This window comes from Drosophila navojoa, chromosome 5 (assembly GCF_054131105.1).
Source record: "Drosophila navojoa isolate 15081-1374.11 chromosome 5, UAZ_NAV_1.0, whole genome shotgun sequence".
NCBI classification, from domain to species: Eukaryota; Metazoa; Arthropoda; class Insecta; order Diptera; family Drosophilidae; genus Drosophila; species Drosophila navojoa.
The window spans coordinates 21126241-21136797 of NC_142893.1; the positions used below are offsets into that span (position 1 = coordinate 21126241).

The 10557-nt window shown below is 38.6% G+C and overlaps 1 pseudogene; it reads left to right on the forward strand.

The window, feature by feature from the left end:
* The first annotated feature begins 9594 nt into the window (after nt 1-9594).
* Nucleotides 9595-10160, forward strand: LOC108653118 (myotrophin pseudogene; annotated as a pseudogene).
* The last annotated feature ends 397 nt before the right edge of the window (nt 10161-10557 follow it).

The window sequence follows — 10557 nt, forward strand, 5'->3', positions numbered from 1 at the left end:
AATTATCTACCTTCACAAGTTTGAGCATTTTGTCTTTTACCGTATTTCGTTTGCGTTTTTTAATTGCGTCGGCATTCCTTTTTAGCGCAAGGCAACATGCTTTGGGCAGGAGCTAATTGTTTTTATTGGCCCAAAGGCTTGCCGCATTCGAGCAATGCCTTTAAGGGGCCACAACTGTCATGTCGTTAGGCCGTTCCAACATCTCGGCCAACATCTCGTTTAAGCGCGGCCCACCAAAAAATCATAATATTAAAAGAATCTGCAAATGACGCGCAAATGTTTCAACACTCTTTGACAAGCTCTTCGGGCTGCCAGCCAACCAGCCAAGCAGCCAAGGAGCCAACCAGCAGACCAACAGACCAGCAGCCAAGGAGCCGACTCAGGCCATCCAGCCAGCCGCAAAGAACGAAAAATGTAATAATAATAAAAAAGAAAATTATTGCACATCACATTCACAGTCATCGGACAGTGCCATCTTTTGCCTCAAGCCTTCCACGTCGACGTCGACGTCCAGGTCCGGGTCTGCGTCCGCATTCACGTCCACGTCCACGTTTAGGTTCAGATCCAGGTCCTCATCATCATCGAGCGCGTCTCCTATGCAGGCGGCATTAAAGATCGCGTTATGAAAATGCAACGCGCATTGCACAAAGCCCAAAGATCGCAGTTCGAGAGAGTGAGAGAGAGAGGGAGCGGGAGCCCGAGAGGGAGGCAAATGAAGAGACGAGCAGAGTCCAATGGCTGCTCGTTCTAACTAGAAGGTGATATAAGTGGTTCGATTGTTGCCGCCGCCATCGCACAGTGCAACAAGAGTGCGAATAATCAAATTAAATAAGTTTAAATTTAAAAGAAATTAATAAACCTGAATGAGCAAATTCAATTATAAATATTAAATATTTTAAATCAGTTTATGCATAAATATTTTAAACTTTTTAAGCGTATTAATACTAAATTATAGCTATTTATATTTAATTTTTATATATAAATATTTTCATGCGCATTATCAATCAAATTACATTATATATATTTTATAATTTAATAAAATTTATTTTAAAATACTTAAAATTTTCTATAGCATTAGCATTCAAATTAATTTATTCATATTTAATCAAATTCCATTTAACAATATATTATAATAGACATAATAAAAATTATTTCATTATTATTAAAAAATCTTTTTTTAATTTATATGTAATTTTTAAACGCATTTATACCCAATTATAAAATTAAATATAAGTTATAAAAAGTGTTTAAATTAAAATGAAGCTGTAATATGTTAATTCAGTTTATATTAAAAAATATGTTAAGAACATTAATATTTGATTTAAATTATTTTTTTTTTAATTTTAATACAAGTTAATTTAATATATATTTATATATACACAAATAATTTCACCTGGTGACAATCGCATTTGGCACCCCTGTGGCGCTTGCAGCGGTCTTGCAGTCGGAACTGAAGTCAGCGGCGCGTTAGCGCTAATAAGCAATTGCCAAATTACATTCGCGTGAGTAATCTCGCGCCCCGATGCAGGTCTCCCCTGGCAGCTCTGCGACCTCGCTGCCCGCGGTCCGTTCTCCGCTGCCCGCCCCTTTTTCTACTGCTTGTGCAGCTGAGGCAGTGGGCGTAGCTTTTGAGCGCACCGCAAGCGCAGATACTTAAGTTGGCCATTGCCCATGCCACTCAGTCACTCAGTCGCTCAGTCAGTCCGTCAGTCGCTCACTCACTCACTCATTCATGCCATCATTTATATCAAGGGGCAGCAGCAATACCCCTTCCCTCCCCCTCCCACTAATGCAATGTGCGCGCCTTGAAGCCTGTAATTTCGTTTTTTCTCTCGCTCTCTGTGGTGTCTTCTCTTTACCTGCTGCTTCTTCGCTTAGCTTTGCTCTTGTTGTTGTTGCTGCTGCCGTTGCATTTGCAGTTAGTTAGCGCTGCGCCGATCGCCATTGCTGCTGCTGCTGTCCCTCTCTTACCCATGGACAGCGCGCTGACTTTTGCTGTTTGTCTCTCTTCTTGGTTTTTGGGCTCGGGAATGTCTTCCCTTTAACACATTTTGGCATGCAATTTGCTGAAATTAACTTCAATTGTAATTTGTGCTGTTCTTGCTGTTGTTGTTGCTGTTGCTGTTGCTGTTCTTCTTATTGCTGTTGTTGCTGGCATTGTTTCATTGGGTTATCAGTGCCCCATCTTTAATAGTATTGCTTTTGTTGTACTTTTCGCCGCAACTGACATGTGCATGTGGGGGTACATGGATTAGAGTGCCAACTCGTGGTTCGAGGCTGTTTATAATTTGATTGGTGGGTTCGCTCTGAAATGATGCCCGCCGGTCTACGTTAACTGTAAATGACAACTGCAACTGTAAAGACTTGGCAATAGCCAATGGGAACGAGTGCGAATGCACTCGATATGAGTTCGAGCGAAATACTAATTGGATTGCATTTTGCATATTCATTAGGCTTTCGATTGTTAGGCTGGACTGTTCACACTTCAGTTATACTTTTATAGTGAGTAAAAGAGAGGACAAGCATCTCTACTTTAGTTTATCTATTTCATTATTGGAAGTTTAAGTTTAAAGTTTTAAATAATAGTAAATAATTTAAAGCTGATGAGTTGTTGGACAATTATCAATTAATTTTATTTAATTTAAATAGCGACAGTTTTCATTATATAATTTTTAAATCAATCTTATTGTAGCTTAATTCTATTCTCTAATCAATAAATAAATTCAAGTAAATTAATTTTATTTTATTATAATAATTGTATAAATTCAAAAGCTTCTAGTACGCCATAACATACCTGATTAACTTATAAAAGATTTTATTGAATTTAAATAATAATAACTAGAATCTAAAACTTAAAATATTAAACAATTAGTGATGATAAATTGTAAGGCAATTGTAAATTTTGTTTCTATCAATATAATATTTTAAGGTGAAAAACATTAAAATGTAAAAGTAAAAAAGTAAGAGAATATTACTTACATATACTCATATACTTCAGTTTGAAATAAAACTAATAAAATAATAATTTTAAATTTATTTATTATTATAAATTTATTAATTTTGTATTGTATATATATTTTATAAAATCACATTTTTTTTTTAAATGTGTTTCTTAGTTTCTCTCCCTGTTACTGATTTATTCTTATTCTTATTATATTTTTTCAAGCGCATTTTTCTTTGGAATAACTCTTTGTATACTTCTGAGTAAATTCTGCGTCTTCTTCTTCTAATTTCTTGAATATTGTGCTAATGTCCAAGTGTTATGATTGACAAAGCGCTATCTCTTACAGCACATCTAGATCCGCTCTCAGCTTACAGCTCTGCTCGACTACATAAATTGCACTCGATGACATTTGAGTGGATGCATTTCTAGCACTCAGCGAGAGCTGCGCTCTGGCCCATCATTAACTCGAGCAGTCAGTCAGCGAGTCAGCCAGTCAGCGAGTCAGCCAGTCAGCGAGTCAGCCAGTTAGTCGGTCTGTCATACTCGTGCACTGGCCCCGGTCAGTCCATTGCCGTCTTGACTGACATGGCCATGGCCAACGCCAGCTCCAACAGCAACTGCAACTGCAACTGCATTGGGGGCCGCAGCCGTTGCGCATGCGCGTCAAGAGCAGCCACCATTCAACGCGCTTAGCAGACACCGCTGAGAAGCAGACATGCGGCCAAAGCCCAAGTCAGAGCCAGAGTCGGAGTCGGAGTCGGAGTCGGAGTCCGAGTCGAGGCTCCTTGAAATGCATTGGTAGACGTCAGCGGCGTCGTTTTGGTGCAAAATGTTTGCGGCGAAACCTGCAATTACCATCGCCAGCTTTGATAGCCGCCTAGTGCTGGGGCTGTCTGTCTGGCTGTCTCTCAGCCAGGCCAGGCCTGACTGCCTGCATGCGCCCTGTTTAGGTTTTTAGGCATTTAGTCTTTGTTTCGACAGCAATCCCTGGCAGTCTGGTAGCGCAGCAGTTGATATGTTGTTGAGTACTTTTAATTTGCATGCTGTTAATGGTGTTGCTTCATATTAGGCAAGAGCCGGGCCAGAGTCGAGGCCAGAAGCCAGCCACAGAAGGCAATCAATGCAGTTGTTGTTGCTGTTGCTGTTGCTGTTGTCCTCAGGATGTTAAAGCCATTGAACTGCGGAACGTCTTCGAGTCGGTCTCGGTCTGGTCTTGGTCTTAGTCTCTTGCCTTTGGGGGGCTGAGCTGGCATATTAATGGCAGGATTGAAATCAAACGTTGCCTGGAATGCTGCACAGACGCCAAAATAGACGTAATGGACCAAAATTGTTCTGCGATTGGGCCTGTTGTAATAGGTATAAATGCTGATCGCTTATGACGTAAATGGCATAAATATTAGCTGCGAACTAGAGAACATGCATATTGGGGGCATTCCCATCTCGCTTATAAATGATGTGCGCAAATTTGCATGCGAAAAGAAATTATGAAGAGCTGCAGCTGAACATGGGAAATGAAATACGAAATATATATACATTAAATTAACTAATTGAATAAAGTGTGTGCTGAGCATCCAGAGAATACAAAATTCCAGTAATTGCACACACAGAGACAGAGAGAGAGAGAGAGAGACAGTGTAATAGACAAAAGTGAATCATGTGGGTCCAAACATGACTCGCCTCTAGTTGTGTGCATTGTAAGTAAATGCGCAGAAGTAACTCAAATAGAGCAGCGAGACTGGGCGAGGGCAGAGCTCTGTTGTGGCTGGCATTACCTGCCGCCTGTTTGTCTTTTGGCTGTAACAGCTACCGCACAATTTCCCAAATGACAAACATGCCAAAACGGTTAGGGCCCATAGACACACAGACAATGGCAACAAAGGCTGCCTGCAGAAGGCGAAGGACAAGCTGAGAAACAGGAGCTGCACCAGCCAGCCAGCCGAGCAGCAGACAGCAGGCAGCCAAGCAGGAGGCAGCAGCCAAGCAGGAGTAGCACATTAATCACAATGCTCCAAAAGAGCTTGACAGCTAGCTACATGGAAACCTCTCCCTGGGTGTCTCAAGACAGTCTCTCTCTCTCTCGCTCTCTCTCTTTCTGTGTGTGTGTGTGTGGCATCCTTTGGCATAATTCTTATTCAATCGCTAAGGACAATGCCATGTTGTAGTTTCAATTTGCGGTGGGCATGAGATTTGTGCCAAGACAATTGCCAAACAGGAAGCCAACGACTCCCGACGTCGACTCTGGACTCTGAATCCGAATCCGGCGGCCATCAATTTAAAAAATGAAAAATTTCCCTTTTTGCTTTTGCCGGCGTCCGGAAAATGGAAAATTAAATTAACCTTTGGGAGCTGTTGCTGCTGCTGCTGTTGCTGTTGCCGTTGCTGCCAAACAATGTTGCTGTCTGCGATGCTCCCGATAGCATCTACTGCCGAAATATGTTAATTTTCAATTTAGTAGTTTGGCCTCTGTCTTCCAATACACACACACACACACACACAGACATACATATGTGTATCTATCTCCCTGCTTATATATGTATATTTGGCTAGTTCTTAATTCGCTTTTCTTTTGAGAGTTTTCGGCCTGGCTTTATGAAGCGCAGCAGAGCGCAACGGTAATGGGTACCAGAGAGAAAACCCATTATCACATATAGCTAATCTGCTGCATATCATTTCGTATTCGGCAGAGGAAGTGTTTGCTTGTTAGTTGTCGAGTTCATAAACAATTTGTTGACCACATTTCGGTCGTTGAGGAAATAATTAAGACATTATAAATTATTTGAGGCCTCTCGAGTGTTGATTGTTAACTTGCGGTCTTTGCGTTTTTACTTACTTATCTATAAGACATCTCTCTCTCTCTCTCTCTCTCTCTCTGTCTCTTTCCCTCTCTGTCTATCATTCTGACTGCATTGTTGCCCCCTAATGAGCATAACAAAATATTTTCGTTTATTTTGTAGATATGTATCTCTGGGCCAGTTTTCAACAAATACGTATTTAGTTTGATTTATGTATTCGGCCTGCCCAGCGTCATATATTTAGCATATTAAAACAAATGTAATGAAATACATCTAGAGAATGCCCCTCAACAATGTATAAATGAGCAAATGTGATGCAAGCATTAGATAAGTAGAAGCAGCAGAAGGTCATTGAGAAGGTCAGATCTTTGACAATCTATGTTAGATTATTAGGCCTGATGTAAAATTAATATTTAGAATATATATTAGCAGACTGAATCATTGTAAATTATGTTTAGATGATAACAAATAATTGTAATATAAAATGGATATTTACAAAACAAATCAGTAGATTGTTCAGAGAACTAAAAATAAAATGTATTGAATCCATTACATAAATATATATATTTTTATATTAGTATATATTTCAATAGAGTGATTAAAATAAATGAATTAATTTATACACCAAAATTTGTATTTGTATTTTAATACTAAACTTATATTGTAAAAATGAATTATTTTTAGTTCAGCTTATAAAAATGTGATGTATATTAATACAGTACTTATAAAATATGTTATACATTTATATATCTTTTTTTAAATTTCCTTTCTTTTTTATTTCAATTTAATATACGTATATTAATAGTTTTTTTTTATATTTAAAATGCCTTGATTTTGTGCTTTAAACTGTGTAAACAAGGTATATTAAAATTCTAGTAAAAAGTAATTTGAAATATATATATTTAGCTCAAACTCTTTGAGAAAATGTCGAGTATTTATTTTGAAACCTTCGGTTCATTCAGTACAAAGAATGATCCAATCTAGTTTGATAACTAATATTGCAGTAGAGCAAAAAATATAAATTCTAATGCAATTTTCGACCCCAGGGGTCCCAGAGTACCTCGTTTATTATTCCATATTCCCCAATCAATAATCAATTAACCTATTTCCTCAAGCAATTTTCGCACACGACCTTCAAATAGTTTGCTCCTCATGCCACATATTCTGGCATTTATAGCTCTGAATCCATTAGGTTATTACGCGAACCATGCTAACTGCCAGAGACACCAATTTACAAATTGTTGCATTACTTTTTCAACATTCACTTAACGCAATTGGACCAACAGCAACAACAACAATAACAACAGCAAAAAGTTACACCATGTACCGGAGCGAAGGTCAAGCGAAGCCTGAGGAGAACGTTCTACCTCAAAATTTGGCAGCTGTTGTGCTCTATGTGGCCCCACTACAGCTCGACTGGCATCTGTCATTAGCAGTCATGTGCAACAATATTTGCCGCAAACTAACTTTCCAACAACGACAACAACATCAACAACAACCAATTGTAGTTGTGCAAAAGTTTATAACATTTTATAAATTACATTTTCCATTAAATTGGACATGGAGAGCTGCATGAGATATGCATATGATTTAAATTGATTTAGTTACGAGTCAGTTGAGAGAGCGCAGAGCTTGTAAAATGCCCAAAAAATTCGAGTTTGCATTTGCGGCAATTAAATCAGAAAGTTTTTAAATCAAGAGGATGTTAAGGATGCTGAATGAGTGCTCGCAGTAGGAGGAGGCATGCAGGGAGGGCGGCAGGGGGCCACAGAAGGGCTGCTGAGGAGTTTAACTGACAGACAGTTGCGCGCTTTAACCGATTGAAATCAGCGAGAACGCTGCTTAAATCAATTTCTCAATCAATGTCAGCCAACAGGCGGGCAGGCGGGCTGGTGGGGAGGGGAGTGGAGGCTGAGGCCGAGGCCGGCTACTCTCGAGAGTTCCTGGAACTGCGCTTAAGCTGGAAATCGTGGCTTACACTCTGGCCCCAAAAACCCGCAGTGGAAGCGAACGGCAACAACAACCAAAAGTAAAAGGTTCAAATTGTGTCCAAAATGTCAAAAGCAGACGCTCAATATGATCGCCCTATACACTGCGATACGTGCACTGAGCGAAACAGAACTAGGTATTCAAAGGCAAGGTCAAAGAATGCAGGAGAAATGCAATTTGAGCCATAAAATTCTATTAGCTTGATTAAAGTATTTTGTATTATTTTTACTAAAATTAAATAGAACTTTAAAAATATTTGTTGGTCATTTTATGACTCAAGTTGAGTTCGTTAACTAAAATTATTTTTTTCTTTCTCTGTTGCTGTTTAGATTATTGAGGCTTAAAGATTATATTTAATCAATAAATTATATTTTTTTGTTCAACCAGGTGATAATTCTCTTTCCTATATATTTGCTTCAATTGAAAAACAATTATTTAGATATTTATTATTTGTTGAAATGCATTTTTGATTTATTTTAATGTATTAGTTTTTTACAATTTTTAAAGAATTTTCATGCTTTTTATTTTTAAATTTAATTAAATTTAACTTAACTCGAAAATTGTATTTAATGATTTCATGCTACTATTTATTAGTTTATATTTATTTAATATATATTATTTTATTGTTTGTTTTTTTTTTTTTTTTTTGTTAATTTTGATTTTTTTTACCATATACTTACTTTGTAAATTTTTATTTTGTATCTTTTTTTTTCTCAGAAAATTGAATCAGATATGTATTAGTTTAAATTCTTGTTATTTTTCTTGTTCTTTACTTTTCTGAAGTTAATTCAATCTATATTTTTAAAATGCGTATTCTTAATTTTTCTTTTAATATTATGTTAAAATTGAATTATTCCATATTTATATATATTATTTAAAATAAATGTAATGTATCATAATTTTTCAAAATATTTCCAGCTCATATATCTTTAAATTTCTGTTTTATGACTTGTCTCACTCAATTAGAGTTTAATCAAATTTCGATTATTTCCATTAAATTGAGAATAGTCTCAGATTGCAATGCATTGGGTTGAATATGAATTCTGTCAGTGTAGCTGTGCACAACAGAAGCCCTGGAAATTTGATCGCATGCAGATAGCGCTGCCTGCCCTGACTAAGGCCTGCCAACCTGTCTGTCCGTCCGTCTGTCGGCCTGCCTGCCTGTTTGTCGGTTCTGTCTGAGCGCTGGGCATGCAACTGTTTTGTCTTTTTGGCGTGCGATAACTGAAGTCAATGACTGGAGCTCGGCGCGCAGCTTCCCGCTTGCAGCGCAGTGCATGAAAAGTGAACTTGAGCTGCAGTTGCATTGTTTCGGCCGCTTACGGGAGCCATCGACATCGACATGGCCATGGCCAATGCCAATGTAGTCGCTAATGCTGCGGCTGCTGCTGCGGCTGCTACTTCTGCTGTTGCTTTAAGTCGCATCCTGATCCTCATCAGCATCATCATCGCTGCATACAATCGTCGATAATCTCACGCTTGGCATCGCCAATATCACAGACGGCAGCAGCAGCAGCAGCAGCAGCAGCAACCTCCACAGCGTCTATAGCAGCTTCTCCTTCTTCAGAGTTCGTTTTAGTTTAGTTTAGTTTGCTGGGCAGTTCGTTAAATTACATGAATGTATAACCATTTTAATTTTGCCTGGGCTTTTGTCTGTCTGCCTCTGACTCTGAGTCTGTCTCTGTCTCTGTCTCTCGGTCTGTCGCACACTCGATGCCTTTTGAATGATGACCTTACAAATCACGTTTCGCAATGTGTTTGCGGCCAGATCATCAAGATGCCGGAGTGTTGATAGCACTGCCAGCAATGCCTGTGAGAAAACATTTCCGAATAGTTGGCTTTTACACTGATGGCGTAGGCGATGGAATCGAGGCAGTCGTCCTACATAGCCTAACATCTCAGTAGGCTCTATATACAATTTAAATTGAGTGAATAGCACATTGGGAGAAAACATAAAAATGGGCCAGGCGGACGAGAATCTAATTTGGAATATTAAGAACGGGGAAATCGATGCGGTGCAGCTGATGTTCGACCAATCAACGCGAAATGTTAACGAATTCATTGGCGGCCGCACTCCCTTGCACTATGCAGCCGACTTTGGCCAGCTGAAGGTGCTCAAGTACCTGGTGGAGATCGGGGCCGATGTTAATAAGCTGGATAAATATTGCATAACGCCCATTCTGGCTGCCATTTGGGAGGGGCACACCGACTGCGTTGCCTTTCTGCTCCAGCACGGCGCCAGTAAACAGGGCACCACGCCCAATGGAGAGAATTATGTGGAGGCAGCTGAGAAGGTTGAGATTAAAAGGCTGCTCATGGATCCAAATACTGGCTAATCAGGAGAGATCTGGCGAGATCAGAAGAAGATCTAGAGAAAGGATTTCTTAATACTAACTGATATAGAAAGAGAGAGAGAGAGAGAGAGAGAGAGAGAGAGAGAGAGAGAGAGAGAGAGAGAGTAAGAGAGAAAGAGATAGAGAAGAGAAGAGAAATGTTTTCCATGTTTTCGTTTCGGTTTTCCATTACCTTGGAATTTTTCTGCACTTAAATTGTTTGGTTTATTTCAACTTGAGTTAATATTTTTAAATGCTATTTTGCAGTATATATGAATTTATCAAAATTTTATTTATGTAATTATCATGAAGTGAATATTTATATGAATTTGGTCTACATTAGATAAATAAATAAAAAATTAATAAATGTCAAAAGAGATAAAAGATCTCTCTGATATTCGCAACGGATGCAATTTTCTATATATATATTAATTATATGGGATTTTTCTCCATCTCCCTCTAATAGCAATATTTGCCATAAAATACTGCTGCAGAGACA